Source organism: Anabrus simplex, chromosome 5 (assembly GCF_040414725.1).
Source record: "Anabrus simplex isolate iqAnaSimp1 chromosome 5, ASM4041472v1, whole genome shotgun sequence".
In the NCBI taxonomy this organism is placed as follows: domain Eukaryota; kingdom Metazoa; phylum Arthropoda; class Insecta; order Orthoptera; family Tettigoniidae; genus Anabrus; species Anabrus simplex.
Genome location: NC_090269.1, coordinates 396,340,013 through 396,357,639, shown reverse-complemented (window position 1 = coordinate 396,357,639; position 17,627 = coordinate 396,340,013).

Genomic DNA, 17,627 nt, shown 5'->3' with positions numbered 1-17,627 from the left:
GGCGGCCGTGGCCTTGAGTTAGGTACCATCCCTGCATTTGCTAGGAGGAGAAGTGGGAAGCCATGGAAAACCACTTCGAGGATGGCTGAGGTGGGAATCGAACCCAACTCTACACAGTGACCTCCCTATGCTGATTGTACCCCGTTCCAGTTCTCGTACCACTTAACCCAATTTCAAATGACGTGAGAGCATGCAAAACAGTCCTTTAATTATATGTCCCTTGTTATCCTCCTATCGAAAAAGGGCGCATGAAAAAACAATTTTAGAAAATGTTTACCATTAAGGTTGGTCATGTAAATTTTGTGGGAGGGTAAAATCACTGTTTCGACTTCCCAGACCAATGCGTGTTTTAGAAATAATATTAGTCCTAATACCTACTCAAGAAGTACAAAGTTTGGTAGAAATATATAGAGTAGTTTCCCAGTTATAAGAACACAACAAACGGACGAACAGACAAATCGACAAAAGAGCTAAGAAACGTCCGCTCGAACTTAGATTGAGAAACGGTTCGTTAATGATATCTCCGTTGTTAATCCTCGTATCGAAATGGTTCACATGAGAAAAAGGTTTCTAAAATTATTTCCATTAAGGCAGGTAGATATCCGTTAAGTTAGGCTGAGTATATTTTGTGAGAGTGCAAAATCGCGGTTTCGGTTACGTGTATACCCCCAGTCAGTTCAGGGATTTCGAAACAAATTGGCCCTAAAATCTACCCAAAGACAGATGTATTCCAAACATGAAGTTTTTAAGTTAAAATAACTCAGGCCAACAGACAAACGTACAACAAATCTAAAAAAAAGTGCAGATGGTCATTATTATACCTGAAACGGACAATTGAATGATTTTTTTCCCTAAATAGTCAATGTACAGTTACATGGTCGTTACGATTTTATTTATATAGATTAAGGGAAGAACGAGAGGCGTTATTGCAGTGAAATCTGTTTACAACGGACCGGGCGAGTTAGCCGTGCGCGTAGAGGCGCGGGGCTGTGAGCTTGCATCCGGGAGATAGTAGGTTCGAATCCCACTATCGGCAGCCCTGAAGATGGTTTTCCGTGGTTTCCCATTTTCACACCAGGCAAATGCTGGGGCTGTACCTTAATTAAGGCCACGGCCGCTTCCTTCCAACTCCTAGGCCTTTCCCATCCCATCGTCGCCATAAGACCTATCTGTGTCGGTGCGACGTAAAGCCCCTAGCAAAAAAAAAAAAAAAAAAAAAAAAAAAAAGTTTACAACGGAACCTGTACATAGCGGAAATATTCCATGGGCCCATGCGATTAACGCTATAATACGTACAAACGTATCTGTTCTTAGCACAACCTGCCCAACGCGGAAACGGAAACAGTTTCTTAGTTCAGAGCGTAAAATAAATAATTTTCACTGTCATTTTTCATTCATTGTTTACGTTCTTGAATTCATAATGTTATTGGTTATATGTCGCACTAACCATATGTTTTTAAGGTTTATGGACACGCCGAGGTGCCGAAAAGTTGTCCCTCTTTAGTTCTTTTACGTTCCTGTATATCCACAGACACGGGGCTGATGTATTTGAGCACCTTCAAATACCAGCAGGATCGATCCTGCCAACTTGGAGTTAGAAGGCCAGCGCTCTGCCATCTGAGCTACTCAGCCCGTCAATTTGAAAATTGTCTTTGAATCTTTAAGGAAACAAATAATGTTGATAATCCTATAGGATCCAGAAATCAGTTGTATAATTAACAAGTTGTAATTGCTACAAGAAATTTAACTTCCTTGAGAAAAGGAAATATTGTGAAAACGAAATTTATTGTAGTTTCTCTTTTGTGTAAAATAGATGGTATTACAGCATACAGTAGGCTGTCCTTTACCGTTAGAGGTCTACAATGCAGTAAAGTAATTAGAAAACACCTCAAGCTACCAGTACACAATACGTGAGTGCAATGTATTATCCTCACACTTTATCTTGGTGCATTTGTGAACGGGGGTGAGGAGTAAGGAGGGAGCTGTCCCGGTATCGACAGTGCTGCCTGGTGCTGCCAACTGAATGAAAATGAAATCTGAATTGAATCGAGAATATGATCGATCGATATGAAATTTCTAAACCGTTATCATCTTAAGCCAACAACTATGTCACATACACATTATATAACATTATAAAACATTTCTCGATGCGAATCTTGTACCTAGCATGAATTCTATACTTTGGCTTTGTTGTGTAAACAACAACAGTGCTAGTACGTAAAGTGTACGCCAGATGTCGCACAACGATGCTTAAGCGATTCATAGTTTGTGTTTCAAAGGTTGCCGGTACGAATCTCGAAGATCGCCGAGGTCGACCGATTCAGCACTAGGGTGTAAATGCACCAAGATAAAGTGTGCGGATAATACTTACGTCACGTTTACCTGTGACCTGAGATTCCGTTGGGTACAGGTTTCACTGTAGTACATCTGTCAAGAGAAGCAGGTTCTTCCTCAACTATCGGATCAGAGTGCGTATTATTTTCGCGTGTTATACAAATACGAGTATAATGCAATAGTAGTGGTTGGTGATTCACGAAGTCCTCAAACAGAAAATAATTCTTTTATTTATGACTCGAATGAAAGTGAACATATCATAAATCCAATGGAGTTAGTTTGGCAGTCTATGAACATCTACGTCCGTAATGCCATCAGAATACTTTGACTTATATCTGAGGGATGCAAGGGACAAAACAAAAATACCACCAGAATAGGCATGATTAGTTTTTGATTCGTTTACAAAGCCCCCAGTCTGTAAAAGGCATTGAATACATCTCCCCTGTGCTCGGTCATTATTTTCACGCATCAAACCGCGTATTCACAATGATTGAAACTGTAATTAGAAATGATAAAGCTATATTATGTCCAGAAGAATACACACTTTTTTCTTATTTCGAAATATTGCATCTCTGGGACGAACTGGTTTTGTCTGGAAGGATACCGTTAAAAAGGTATTGTGACCTCCCGAACAGCACAGCGGCATTTCCAGTTCAGTACTTGCAAAATATTTTTCTCTAAATGCAATTCTAAAACATTTTATGCTCTCATTAAGGAAGAAATGGCCCGTCTACATGACCTAATGGTCATCGTTTAGGCCTTCAGTTCAGGGGGTTCCGGATTCGATTCCCGGTAGGATTGGTGATTTTAATCGCATCTGATTATTTCTCCTGTCTCGGGGACTGGGTGTTTGTGTTAATTCCAACACTCTTCATATTCAGACAACACACCACACTATCAACCACCTCAGAAACACACAGTAGTGATTACGTCCTTCCACAGAGGGTTGGCGTCAGGAAGGGCATCCGGCCGTAAAACAGGGCCAAACCCACATGTGTTCCACAGTTCATACCCGAGAACCCACAGGTGTAAGAAAACCGGTAGAAGAAGGAGATTAAGGGAGATATGCTTTAGAAAACGAAATCTTGGAAAATAGATGAGCGTATGCAAGAAAGGAAGATCTTTGGGAACCATGCTGCCTCCGGACCGAGTTGAACCTGGCGTAATTCTTCCTCTATTGAAAGTAGGAGATGTCTCATCATTGCTTGCGAGTTAAACTTCAAATTTTGCTGTATTGTAAAATCATTATTAATAATTAATTTCGTGTGGCTATTTCTAGCCGGGTGCAGCCCTTGTAAGGCAGACCCTCCGATGAGGGTGGGCGGCATCTGCCATGTGTGGGTAACTGCGTGTTATTGTGGTGGAGGATAGTGTTATGTGTGGTGTGTGAGTTGCAGGGATGTTGGGGACAGCACAAACACCCAGCCCCCGAGCCATTGGAATTAACCCATGAAGGTTAAAATCCCCGACCCGACCGGAAATCGAACCCGGGACCCTCTGAACCGAAGGCCAGTACGCTGACCGTTCAGCCAACGAGTCGGACATTATTAATAATAATAATAATAATCATCATCATCATCATTATCTGTTTACCCTCCAGGTTCGGTTTTTCCCTCGGACTCAGCGAGGTATCCCACCTCTACCGCCTCAAGGACAGAGTCCTGGAGCTTCAGACTCTTGGTCGGGGCATACAACTGGGGAGAATGACCAGTACCTCGCCCAGGCGGCCTCACCTGCTATGCTGAACAGGGGCCTTGTGGAGGGATGGAAAGATCGGATGGGACAGGCAAGGAAGCGGGAAGGAAGCGGCCGTGGCCTTAAGTTAGGTACCATCCCGGCATTCGCCTGGAGGAGAAGTGGGAAACCACGGAAAACCACTTCGAGGATGGCTGAGGTGGGAATCGAACCCACCTCTAGTCAGTTGACCTCCCGAGGCTGAGTGGACCCCGTTCCAGCCCTCGTACCACTTTTCAAATTTCGTGGCAGAGCCGGGAATCGAACCCGGACCTCTGGGGGTGGCAGCTAATCACGCTAACCACTACACCACAGAGGCGGACCAATAATAATAATAATAATAATAATAATAATAATAATAATAATAATAATAATCGTATGGCCTCAGCTACCGTGTGCAGACATTTCGATTTGACGCCATCTGGCTGTCTGCTCGTCAATTTCGACGTTCCGTTTTACTCTAGGTCCGCTAGATGGCAGACAGAGTAAACCGGATCTCTCTTGGGCGTCTATGGCTGAGATTTAATTAATTTTGTCGGGTAAATACCAAATGTACCACCAGAGATCTTTTACATGCCGACATTGTACGACATGGAGTGTCGAATGGACTTTTTTCCGCCCTTCAAAAATCCGACTACCTCTGCCGGGTTTGAACCCGCTATCTTGGGATTCGGAGGCCGACACTCTACCACGGATCCACAGAGGCAGCTAAATCATTATTGATGGGTAGTGATAGTAGATGAGGAGGACTAACATGCAGGTTGCATTAGGGTGGAAGAATATAGTGACTTGGTAAATTAAAGGGGAATAAAATTATGATTTTTAAATGTATTTCCTGAATTGAAATGCTTGATATTATTTGTACTTCGTTGTAATAATATCTGCACGTCATATGTTGATTCATTTAAGAAAAACAAAGCTAGTAACATTTGTAACAAGCACAATGATATATGATTGCAAAACCAGCGAATTCCAAAATAATGAGTTTTAGCACTAGCTAAATGACTAATTACATAAAAGCACCACTATAATATCTACCGTTGTTAACACAGCAAAGTATGCGGGCACAAAGCCTTACCAAACTAGTGCCGGTACACTTTCATCCGAGCTTGTATTTAGACTTTTAAAAAATCCAACTTTTCAACAGTGACCTGGTCACGATGTTATCGGAGCTACGGTGTACAGTGAACTAAAATTGTTGTATACAAGGAATCGGTATACAGAAACACAACATAAATTTATTGCTTCAATAAGTTTTTTACACAATATGTACATAAATAAAACTAAACTTCTCTGGAAGCTGGATGAACTTACACGCAATTAATGATGATATTAACCGTAGACTGAGGGTCTGTTGAAATATACACTTATACACATGAGAGTTCTATAAACACACGAATCTATCTTGAGGAGATAGTCTGTCAAATAAAGGATAGTTCAAGGTATTCGAAAACTATCTGCCTTGTAGAATTATTAGTGTAACTTGCAATGAAAGTTCGCACTAACAGAATGCTAGTAATTGCCGTAGGCTTGTCAGGAACTGACATAAATATTCACAATTAGTAGAATACTAATGTTGATGTCGGATCATAAGTGAGGACTGAGGGATGAGTAGAATACTGGCATCGGGGCTCGACGTGGCTACAGGAAGCGGGAGGTGAGGCAGTGCCAGAGGTGAAACCTCACAACCAGAATTCAGTCCACCTGTTCGATACACATGTTTAAGAGGGATAGCCTCGGTGTTCGACTTTCAGTGTAATCTGGCGTTGGACACTGGGGAGTCCTGGGAAGTAGCGGAATGCTGCTCCTTTTATAGCGCTGGCTGACGTCACAAGCAAGCGCACTGCAGTCACCTCGTAGAGTCAGGAAACATCCGGGCTGCGCCGTGTTGCGGAGCCATCAGGCGCAGAGCTGAGATCGCGAAGGACACACATAAAAAATGACAAAGTTCTACGGGAGAAATGTAATAATAACACTCTGGCATTACGGAATCTAGAAATTAGACTTAATCAACTTTTAATTGGCGTATTAACATTAATGAGCTTGTAAATAAAGGTTACCATCCACGGATGCACAGTCAGTTTGAGCTGTACTGGTGGCCCTACAGCTCTGCGTTCGGGAGACGGAGAGGGGTTGATCCCCATCGTGGCTGTTCTGAGAACGTTTTCCGTTTATTCCTGTTCTCCTGTTCTAAGGTGAATGCCAACCGCCTCACGTTCTTCGAACATCGCCTTCACCGTATCACATCTCCCGTGCCTGGGAGACGGCGTTATCTCTTAGGAGGCACGCCTACCCCTTCAGGGATCTGACGAAACTTGTGCAGTAATAGTAGTAGTAGTATAAAGGTTACGGATCTCTTCATATGATTATGAGATATTTATGGGCTGCAGTAAGGATGTAAATGAAAGTGAGAGGGCGTATACGTCTCTGATAACACCCCAATTATTAGAGCACCGAGCGAGTTGGGCGTGCGGTTAGGGGCGCTCAGCTGTGAGATTGCACTCGGGAGATAGTGGTTTTGAACCCCACTCACAGCGACCCTGAAGATGTTTTTCGTAGTTTCCCATTATAACACCAGCAAAATGTTGGGACTGTACATTAGTAAAGGTCACGGCCGCTTCCTTCCCACTTCTAGCCCTTTCCTATCCCATCGTCGCACATAAGAACTATCTGTGTCGTTGTGGCGTAAAGCAACGTGTACAGTATATTTTGAAAATACAGTATGTGCCGTTTCACAGTTCTTTATACGAGCTGGTAGGAACAAACATGGAGTCTCTGCGATCAAAATGTTAAAATAAATGCATTTAACGTCAATACGGGCCGAAATGTAATTATTTTCATCAGTCAGTTATGGAAAGAACCAGGTATAGAAGGCGCAGGAAAAGAATGACAAATGGACATTATTTAAACCTATTTTTTAAGAAAAAAAATTGCTCTTCACTCACTATATAATCAGACCTTGAAGCAGTAAGAAGACGTAGGACTAGACTGAAAGAGATTATTCATCTGGAGTAAATACCGTAATTTGGAAGGAAATATAATTCGCGGCTACACGCCCAACACTTGTTATCAAGATTTAATCGCTGCGCGAAAGATAAAATACTATAAAAGGAGATAAACCAGATTACAATAGAGCTACGTCACGAAGTGGCGCAGAGCTTAAATAAATTTGCCCGATACACTTTAATAGTAAAAAAAATACGTATTGATCAGCTGTTGAGTGCGTTCGCACTAATAAAAATATAGAAGAATGAAGTTCACTTTCAAATTGGAATAAATACTTAATAATTATCCTAGTCGATTTGGAGCTAGCATATTGGACTAATGTACCATAGCAAAATCCATAAAATTTGAGCTTCACAAGAGATATATTAGTTGAAGAATGACAGCAATGAATCACATATTTTGTTATTATTCTGTTACATACGTACGAGATTCCACTATGAGCCTGAGTAGTATAATACAAGGATTCGGGCGCCACCGCCACCGCAGGCTCCCAGAGGCCACCTCCACCGCCACCACAGCCAGAGGCCTCCCAGATGCCTCCTCCACCACCACCACAGCCAGAGGCCTCCCAGAGGCCTCCTCCACCACCACCACAGCCAGAGGCCTCCCAGAGGTCTCCTCCACCACCCGCGGGAAATTTGAATTTGTAAACAAAGCCACGTGCTTTTTGACAGCTATCATCGACAACAACGCATCGCTAACCTCAGTACTGCCATCTTGACGTGCCTAAACCTCAGTAGTACCAACTTAACCTAACTAGCGCGAGGTAAACAAATCCACGTGTTTTTGACAGCCACGTGCTCTTTGACAGACAACAACGCATCGCTAACCTCAGTACTGCCATCTAGACAGGTTTAAACCTCAGTAGTACCAACTTAACCTAACTAGCGCGTGGTAAACAAAGCCACGTGTTTTTTGACAGCTGTCATCCGCCATCTTTAAACTACAGAGCACCGTGCTGCCCTCTTTCTCGCAGTAGCTGCAAATTCGTCACCTGTCATCCGCAGTGCTGCTATCTTGGCGGGCCTAAACCTTAGTGCTACCAACTTAACCTCACTAGCGTGAGATAAACAAATCCACGTGCAGCTGTCATCCGCCATCTTTAATCCATAGAGCACAGTGCTGCCCTCTTTAGCTACTTACCTTTGAAATGTGGTACGTCACAGCTGTCATCCGCCATCTTGCATCCGAAACCTCAGTGCTGCACTCTTTAGCTAGATACCTTTGAAATGTAGTGGCGGTAATTTGAGAAATTCTTTATGCTCTTGTTTGGAAACAAAGCCACGTGCTTTTTTGACAGCTGTCATCCGCCATCTTCAATCCAGAGAGCACAGTGCTGCCCTCTTTAGCTACTTACCTTTGAAATGTGGTACGTCACAGCTGTCATCCGCCATCTTGCATCGCAAACCTCAGTGCTGCACTCTTTAGCTAGATACCTTTGAAATGTAGTGGCGGCAACTTGAAAAATTCTTTATGCTCCTGTTTGGAAACAAACCTATGTGCTTTTCTGACAGCTGTCAACCGCCAGAGAGCACCGTGCTGCCCTCTTTATGCCGGTGGCAAATTCCACGTGCTTTACAAACTCACGTGCTTTTTGACAGCTGTCATCCGCCATCTTGCATCACAAACCTCAGTGCTGCACTCTTTAGCTAGATACCTTTGAAATGTGGTGGCGGCAAATTCCACGTGCTCTTGTTTGGAAACAAAGCCACGTGCTTTTTTGACATCTGTCATCCGCCATCTTTAATCAATAGAGCACTGTGCTGCTATCATGCGGGTAATTTCGTCAGGTGTCATCCGCCATCTTTAATCCACAGAGCGCCGTGCTGCTGTCTGTAGTAGCGGGCAATTTGAAAAGTTCTGTTACTTGTCATCCGTCATCTTTAATCAACAAAGCATCGTACTGCTATCTTTAGCTACATACATTTAACATGTGGTGGCGGATAATTTGAAAAAAACTTCCGTTAGCTATCATCCGCCATCTTTATTCAACAGAGCATCGTGCTGCTATCTCTAGCTACATACATTTAACATGTGGTGACGGCAATTTGAAATTCTATCTAGATGCATCTTTAATCAACAGAGCACCGTGCTGCTATCCCTTTGAATTGTGGTGACGGATAATTTGAAATTCCGTTAGCTATCATCATTAAACATTAGTGCATTCGCTAACCTAACCTCTCATCTACTATCTTGAAGGAGACTATACGACACCTCCTCTACCTCCTGCTCTTCCTCCTCCTCCTCCTCCTCCTCCTCCTCCTCCTCTGTCAAGGCATAACTTTATCGAACACGCATCGCGAAGGCAAGAGTGTGCAGCGATATGCATGTTTAGACTTGCGGATTACGAAAGAAACATAACGAGACTTGAATCGAACACTGCACTCGATGTCGTTAACTTCAACATGTGATTAAAACATTGATCGATGTGTTCAGATCACTAAACAAGTAGAACCGAACACTGTACAACATGTCAGGGGATACCTTTGTTCTAAGAAAATTAGATTGAAACATAACAAGACTAGAATCGAACACTACACTCGATGTCGTTAACCTTAACATGTGATCAGAACATTGATCGATGTGTTCAGATCACTAAACAAGTAGAACCGAACACTGTACAACATGTCAGGGGATACCTTTGTTCTAAGAAAATTAGATTGAAACATAACAAGACTAGAATCGAACACTACACTCGATGTCGTTAACCTTAACATGTGATCAGAACATTGATCGATGTGTTCAGATCACTAAACAAGTAGAACCGAACACTGTACAACATGTCAGGGGATACCTTTGTTCTAAGAAAATTAGATTGAAACATAGCAAGACTAGAATTGAACACTGCACTCGATGTCGTTAACCTTAACATATGATCAGAACAATGATTGATGTGTTCAGATCACTAAACAAGCAGAACCGAACACTGTACAACATGTTAGGGGATACCTTTGTTCTAAGAAAATTAAATTGAAACATAGCAAGACTAGAATTGAACACTGCACTCGATGTCGTTAACCTTAACATATGATCAGAACAATGATTGATGTGTTCAGATCACTAAACAAGCAGAACCGAACACTGTACAACATGTTAGGGGATACCTTTGTTCTAAGAAAATTAAATTGAAACATAGCAAGACTAGAATCGAACACTGTACTCGATACAGCATGTGATTAGAACATTGTTTGATGTGTTCAGAGCAAATGTACAACTTCAATGATTTAGGCCTACCTAGTGTAAAAATAAAAAACACACACTGTGCACATATCGCATAGTTATCTCGCCTATCACTTGCCTCGTATGAAAATCAAAAACACACTGTGCACATATCGCATAGCTAACTCAGCAACACTTCAAATGATTTGCTTAGTACGAAAATAAAAAATCTATACCGCGTAGCTAACTCGTTCATCGCACTGCTAAGACGCTTAGTAATTGCAAATACACTGATATATGTCATACGAAAATCAAGAAAGCACACTGCGTAGCCAACTCGCTCGGTCACTCGCTTAGTAATTGCAACACGACTAGAACACTGATACACGTTACTCCTTTTTTTCGAAACACACACACGCACACACGGATAAGAATGTTGCGAGATACTACATACTTACATGTTTTAAAAAAATAGGGTGATGAAAGATCATAAATTATATGTACACATGTTGTCTCCTCCAAGTTGTAAGACGAAATAGACGCAGTACTGCGAGTTGCCGCTATAGCTGGCGAACGTAAGTAGCATGATATCTCAGCCAAAAAATACGCGTGAGCCTGCATACACGCAAGTCAGACACAATGATGGATACCGCGATTCAAATCCTGGCAACTTATGCCGTCAGGAAGGGCATCCAGCTAGATCATGTAATTACACGCTATGACGATCGCGCAGGTCCCTCGCCTAGCATTTGCTATTTTTTACGGCTTCCGACAGTAGAAGTTCGAACCCGCTATCTCCCGAAGTAGCGAGAATGATTGCGGGTACAAGAGTGTTGAGGGTGATTCATTTGTCGGAAGGAGGTGATAAGCCTTGTGCAGGCTTCTTCGGTAGGAGTAGGCTATGTGCCGGTACCAGGACATCTAGTTATAAAACCCGCTACAACTGATTTATCGCGTATACTGCGATTTAAAATCCTAGTCCTTTAAGGTCAGGAAGGACAACCGACCGTAAAACAATAGTGTATGATCTAAGAGGCGGGGTGTGCAAAAAGCCAGCATTAGGTAAGGGCTGTTGATGAGGGCGTTAAACCTTGCGCAGACTACTTCGAAAAATGATTGTGAGTATAAGATGTTGATGGTGATTCATCTGTCGGATGGAGGCGTTAAGCCTTGTGCAGGCTTCTTCGGTAGGAGTGGGCTATGTGCCGGCGCCGGGTTTTACCCTCTCCCTACTGTAGTATATTACATTCTTAGGCAGTTTCGAGGGTGTGCAAAAAGCCAGCATTAAATAAGGGCTGTTGATACGGGCGTTAAACCTTGTGCAGGCTCCTTCAACAGGAGTAGCCTATATGCCGGCGCCGTGCAAGCTCTTTCGATGTGGGTGGGCTATGTGCTGGTACTGGGTTTTAACCTCTCCGTACAATCATAATATTTTATGTTAGGAACTTACACGAGCTAAATGCTACACAGCTAAGAAAACGCTCTTTGAGTTACAAGTGGCTTATCAGCACGCAGTGTCCTCGTTCAAGGTTACTACAGCCGGAAGATGAGTGTACAATTTCAGCCGACACATGCATTCTGCACTCCGCTCTGACTGACTGACTGCGCCGATACAACTTCAAAGACTGTGGAACAAAAAAAATGTAACCCATAGCCTACAGTTTGGTTTAGTGTGCTTGCCTCTCACCCGGCAGTCTCGGGTTAGATTCTCTTGGGATTAAAATATGTTTTACAGATGAGTGCCCCCTCCTGACGCAAGAGTTTAAATCACAAGAATCTGTTTTACAGCCGATTGCCCTTCCTGACGCGAGATTTTAAATCACAAGTATCTGATTTACAACTGGATGCCCTTCTAGGATTTTAAAAAGCGGTATCTAGCCTCTTACATCATACACTGTTGTCTTACGGCCGGCTGCCCTTCCTGACGCGAGATTTTAAATCAAGAGAATCTGTTTTACGACTGGTTGCCCTTCCTGACACAAAACTAGCAGTATCTAGCATCCTACATCATACACTATTGTTTTACGGTCGGTTGCCCTTCCTGACGTCAAAGAACTGGGAATAAGAATCTGTTTTATAACTAGTTGCTCTTTTTAACACGATAATCGGGGTTTTACAGCTACATGCTCTTCTTAGATTTTTAAAAAGCTGTATCTAGCCTCTTACATCATACACTATTGTTTTACGGTACGGCCGGTTGCCCTTCCTGACGCGAGATTTTAAATCACAAGAATCTGTTTTACGACTGGTTGCCCTTCCTGACGCAAAACTGGCGGTATCTAGCCTCTTACATCATACACTATTGTTTTCGACCGGTTGCCCTTCCTGACGTCAAAGAACTGGGATTAAGGATCTGTTTTACAACTAGTTGCCCTTTCTAACACGAGAATCGGGTTTTTACAGCTATATGCTCTTCTTGGTGCAGGAACTAAGATTTTAAATCGCTGTATCACGAACTATTGTTTTACGGCCGGATGCCCTTCCTGTCGCAAAACTAAGATTTTAAATCGCAAGAATTTCTTTTATAACTAGTTACCCTCCGAGATGCAAGAAATAAGATTTTAAATTACAGTATCTAGCCTCTTACATCATACACCATACTTTTACGGCTATTTACCCTCCTTGACGCGAGGACTAAGATTTTAACTCACGATAATCTGTTTTACTGCTAGATACCCTTCCTAACGCGAGAACTAAGATTTTAAATCACAAGAATTAATTTCACAGCCTGGTGTTATTTTTGATGAGAGAAACAAGATTTTAAATTGTGTCCCACACCACAAACTATTGTTTAATAGCTACATGCCCTTCTTGACGCATAAACTATTAGTATCTAGCCTTTTACATCATACACTATTGTTTTACGGTCGGTTGTCCTTCCTGACGTTAAAGGACTAGGATTTTTAATCGCAATATACGCGATAAATCAGTTGTAGCGGGTTTTATAACTAGATGTCCTGGTACCGGCACATAGCCTACTCCTACCGAAGAAGCCTGCACAAGGTTTATCACCTCCTTCCGACAAATGAATCACCCTCAACACTCTTGTACCCGCAATCATTCTCGCTACTTCGGGAGATAGCGGGTTCGAACTCCTACTGTCGGAAGCCGTAAAAAAATAGCAAATGCTAGGCGAGGGACCTGCGCGATCGTCATAGCGTGTAATTACATGATCTAGCTGGATGCCCTTCCTGACAGCATAAGTTGCCAGGATTTGAATCGCGGTATCCATCATTGTGCCTGACTTGCGTGTATGCAAGCTCACGCGTATTTTTTGGCTGAGATATCATGCTACTTACGTTCGCCAGCTATAGCGGAAACTCGCAGTACTGCGTCTATTTCGTCTTACAACTTGGAGGAGACAACATGTGTACATATAATTTATGATCTTTCATCCCTCTATTTTTTTTAAAAACATGTAAGTATGTAGTATCTCGCAACATTCTTATCCATGTGTGTGTGTGTGTTTCGAAAAAAGAAGAGTAACGTGTATCAGTGTTCTAGTCGTGTTGCAATTACTAAGCGAGTGGGCGAGCGAGTTGGCTACGCAGTGTGCTTTCTTGATTTTCGTATGACATATATCAGTGTATTTGCAATTACTAAGCGTCTTAGCAGTGCGATGAACGAGTTAGCTACGCGGTATAGATTTTTTATTTTCGTACTAAGCAAATCATTTGAAGTGTTGCCGAGTTAGCTATGCGATATGTGCACAGTGTGTTTTTGATTTTCATACGAGGCAAGTGATAGGCGAGATAACTATGCGATATGTGCACAGTGTGTGTTTTTTATTTTTACACTAGGTAGGCCTAAATCATTGAAGTTGTACATTTGCTCTGAACACATCAAACAATGTTCTAATCACATGCTGTATCGAGTACAGTGTTCGATTCTAGTCTTGCTATGTTTCAATTTAATTTTCTTAGAACAAAGGTATCCCCTAACATGTTGTATCGGATCACATGTTAAGGTTAACGACATCGAGTGCAGTGTTCGATTCTAGTCTTGTTATGTTTCAATCTAATTTTCTTAGAACAAAGGTATCCCCTAACATGTTGTACAGTGTTCGGTTCTAATTGTTTAGTGATCTGAACACATCAATCAATGTTCTGATCACATGTTAAGGTCAACGACATCGAGTGCAGTGTTCAATTCTAGTCTTGTTATGTTTCAATCTAATTTTCTTAGAACAAAGGTATCCCCTGACATGTTGTACAGTGTTCGGTTCTACTTGTTTAGTGATCTGAACACATCGATCAATGTTCTGATCACATGTTAAGGTTAACGACATCGAGTGTAGTGTTCGATTCTAGTCTTGTTATGTTTCAATCTAATTTTCTTAGAACAAAGGTATCCCCTGACATGTTGTACAGTGTTCGGTTCTACTTGTTTAGTGATCTGAACACATCGATCAATGTTCTGATCACATGCTAAGGTTAACGACATCGAGTGTAGTGTTCGATTCTAGTCTTGTTATGTTTCAATCTAATTTTCTTAGAACAAAGGTATCCCCTGACATGTTGTACAGTGTTCGGTTCTACTTGTTTAGTGATCTGAACACATCGATCAATGTTTTAATCACATGTTGAAGTTAACGACATCGAGTGCAGTGTTCGATTCAAGTCTTGTTATGTTTCTTTCGTAATCCGCAAGTCTAAACATGCATATCGCTGCACACTCTTGCCTTCGCGATGCGTGTTCGATAAAGTTATGCCTTGACAGAGGAGGAGGAGGAGGAGGAGGAGGAGGAGGAAGAGCAGGAGGTAGAGGAGGTGTCGTATAGTCTCCTTCAAGATAGTAGATGAGAGGTTAGGTTAGCGAATGCACTAATGTTTAATGATGATAGCTAACGGAATTTCAAATTATCCGTCACCACAATTCAAAGGGATAGCAGCACGGTGCTCTGTTGATTAAAGATGCATCTAGATAGAATTTCAAATTGCCGTCACCACATGTTAAATGTATGTAGCTAGAGATAGCAGCACGATGCTCTGTTGAATAAAGATGGCGGATGATGGCTAACGGAAGTTTTTTTTTCAAATTATCCGCCACCACATGTTAAATGTATGTAACTAAAGATAGCAGTACGATGCTTTGTTGATTAAAGATGACGGATGACAAATAACAGAACTTTTCAAATTGCCCGCTACTACAGAGAGCAGCACGGCGCTCTGTGGATTAAAGATGGCGGATGACACCTGACGAAATTACCCGCATGATAGCAGCACAGTGCTCTATTGATTAAAGATGGCGGATGACAGATGTCAAAAAAGCACGTGGCTTTGTTTCCAAACAAGAGCACGTGGAATTTGCCGCCACCACATTTCAAAGGTATCTAGCTAAAGAGTGCAGCACTGAGGTTTGTGATGCAAGATGGCGGATGACAGCTGTCAAAAAGCACGTGAGTTTGTAAAGCACGTGGAATTTGCCACCGGCATAAAGAGGGCAGCACGGTGCTCTCTGGCGGTTGACAGCTGTCAGAAAAGCACATGGGTTTGTTTCCAAACAAGAGCGTGTACAATTTACCACCACCACATAGAGGGCAGCACGGTGCTCTCTGGATTAATGATGGCGGATGATAGCTGACAAAAAAGCGCATATTTTTGTTTCCAAACAGGAGCATAAAGAATTTTTCAAATTGCCGCCACTACATTTCAAAGGTATCTAGCTAAAGAGTGCAGCACTGAAGTTTGCGATGCAAGATGGCGGATGACAGCTGTGACGTACCACATTTCAAAGGTAAGTAGCTAAAGAGGGCAGCACGGTGCTCTCTGGATTAAAGATGGCGGATGACAGCTGTCAAAAAAGCACGTGGCTTTGTTTCCAAACAAGAGCATAAAGAATTTCTCAAATTACCGCCACTACATTTCAAAGGTATCTAGCTAAAGAGTGCAGCACTGAGGTTTCGGATGCAAGATGGCGGATGACAGCTGTGACGTACCACATTTCAAAGGTAAGTAGCTAAAGAGGGCAGCACTGTGCTCTCTGGATTGAAGATGGCGGATGACAGCTGTCAAAAAAGCACGTGGCTTTGTTTCCAAACAAGAGCATAAAGAATTTTTCAAATCGCTACCACTACATTTCAAAGGTATCTAGCTAAAGAGTGCAGCACTGAGGTTTCGGATGCAAGATGGCGGATGACAGCTGTGACGTACCACATTTCAAAGGTAAGTAGCTAAAGAGGGCAGCACTGTGCTCTATGGATTAAAGATGGCGGATGACAGCTGCACGTGGATTTGTTTATCTCACGCTAGTGAGGTTAAGTTGGTAGCACTAAGGTTTAGGCCCGCCAAGATGGCAGCACTGCGGATGACAGGTGACGAATTTGCAGCTACTGCGATAAAGAGGGCAGCACGGTGCTCTGTAGTTTAAAGATGGCGGATGACAGCTGTCAAAAACACGTGGCTTTGTTTACCACGCGCTAGTTAGGTTAAGTTGGTACTACTGAGGTTTAGGCCTGTCTAGATGGCAGTACTGATGTTAGCGATGCGTTGTTGTCTGTCAAAAAGCACGTGGCTGTCAAAAACACGTGGATTTGTTTACCTCGCGCTAGTTAGGTTAAGTTGGTACTACTGAGGTTTAGGCCCGTCAAGATGGCAGTACTGAGGTTAGCGATGCGTTGTTGTCGATGATAGCTGTCAAATAGCACGTGGCTTTGTTTACAAATTCAAATTTCCCGCGGGTGGTGGAGGAGACCTCTGGGAGGCCTCTGGCTGTGGTGGTGGTGGAGGAGGCCTCTGGGAGGCCTCTGGCTGTGGTGGTGGTGGAGGAGGCATCTGGAAGGCCTCTGGCTGTGGTGGCGGTGGAGGTGGCCTCTGCGAGTCTGCGGTGGCGGTGGCGCCCGAATCCTTATATTATACTACTAGCCTGTAAAGAAGCAAGGCAACGCTATTTGGATCCTGATGAGGCGGTACGATATTGATCATCCCAGATGAGCAGTAATCAATGGTGGAGAGCTACGATGAACCCGATCACTCGTGGAGGAACCAGATGACGAGATCCTGATCTCAGATGACCGGAGATGAGAAGACATCTGGACCACCTTGAGCAAAGCTAAGTCCATTATCTGAGTCGTTTTCGTAAGTAAGAGAATATTACGTTTTATAATTATATGTTGATATGTGTATTTGTGCGAAGACAGTGCGTAGATAAACGTCTAGATGAGATGATTGGAAGTAGGTATTCATCTATATGAAATGTCAATTTCATTAGTAGGCGTGGTCACCAAGTGATATTCCGATCGTAATATTTCCAGTGATATGTGAGAGTAAATAGTTAGTGTTATTATTATTATTATCAGTGAAGAGTAAAGTGTGAAGTTGACATTAACACCAGTGTATACTATTTTAATCAAAGTCACTCGGTGCGAGATCGTATATAGGAAGTGTTTATGGAGG